This window comes from Alligator sinensis, unplaced genomic scaffold (genome assembly GCF_000455745.1).
Source record: "Alligator sinensis unplaced genomic scaffold, ASM45574v1 scaffold98_1, whole genome shotgun sequence".
NCBI classification, from domain to species: Eukaryota; Metazoa; Chordata; order Crocodylia; family Alligatoridae; genus Alligator; species Alligator sinensis.
The window spans coordinates 2,030,162-2,031,107 of NW_005842058.1; the positions used below are offsets into that span (position 1 = coordinate 2,030,162).

General features: G+C 68.4%; 1 pseudogene; it reads left to right on the top strand.

Annotated features, from left to right (window-relative positions):
* Positions 1-946, top strand: part of LOC102388440 — an 18,923-nt pseudogene that overhangs the window by 9,625 nt on the left and 8,352 nt on the right.

Sequence of the window (946 nt, forward strand, 5' to 3'; positions counted from 1 at the left end):
TGGGGGTAGGTCCTGGGTTGGGGCGGGGGTGCTGGAGAGATGGTAAGCGGTAGAAGGCGTCCCTGGGTGCCGGGAGTCGGCAGCCTAGCAGGGCGCTCCCGGGTTGCGGGGAGCTCGCTGCGGTGAGAGAAGCCTGAGCGTGTGGGGCCTGCGCTTGTCCTGCCGCTCGTAGGTCTATCGGGCCCTCAACCTGCGCGTGGTGCTGATGGGCGTGGAGATCTGGACGGACAACAACCGGGTGCAGGTGGTTGGTGACATGTCCGAGGTGCTGGCGGACTTCAGCACATGGCGGGGGACGCACCTGCGGCCACGGGTGGCACATGACGTGGCGCATCTCTTTGTGTGAGCGGTGGCTGGGGGGGCGTCTGTTGCGCTCCGAGGGAGACGGGTGCCTGGGCCAGCCGGGAAAGGGGCCAGGCTGGGCAGGGACCCCGAGGAGATCCCCAGAGCTGCCTCTTCTCCTGACAGGTACCAGAGCTATGGGGAGGTGCTGGGGCTGGCCTACGTGGGCTCGGCGTGTGACAGCATGGGCAGGCCCACCGGGGTCGAGACGGTGAGCCTGAGCCCCGGGGTGGTGGTGGGGAGGTGCTTGCCAGGGCATGTTGCCCGCAAAGGTGCCACGGGTGCGTCTCGTCCCTGCGGCAGATGGCTAACCTGCCAGCCTCCTACTTTGCCCCTCTCGTGGCGCACGAGATGGGCCACAACCTGGGCATGCGGCATGACGTGGCGGGCTGCGTCTGCAACCACATGTACTGCATCATGAACCCCACCATCCAGTGAGTGCTCGGGAAGGGGGGCCGGGGCGCGACGCTCGGGCGGCGCCGAGCGGGCGGGAGGCCATGGCGGTCATGGCCCCGCATGCCTCGATGCAGGGAGACCCCGTTGTTCAGCAACTGCAGCCGGATGCACTACGCGGAGCTGCTGCTGGAACGCAAAGGGGCCCGGC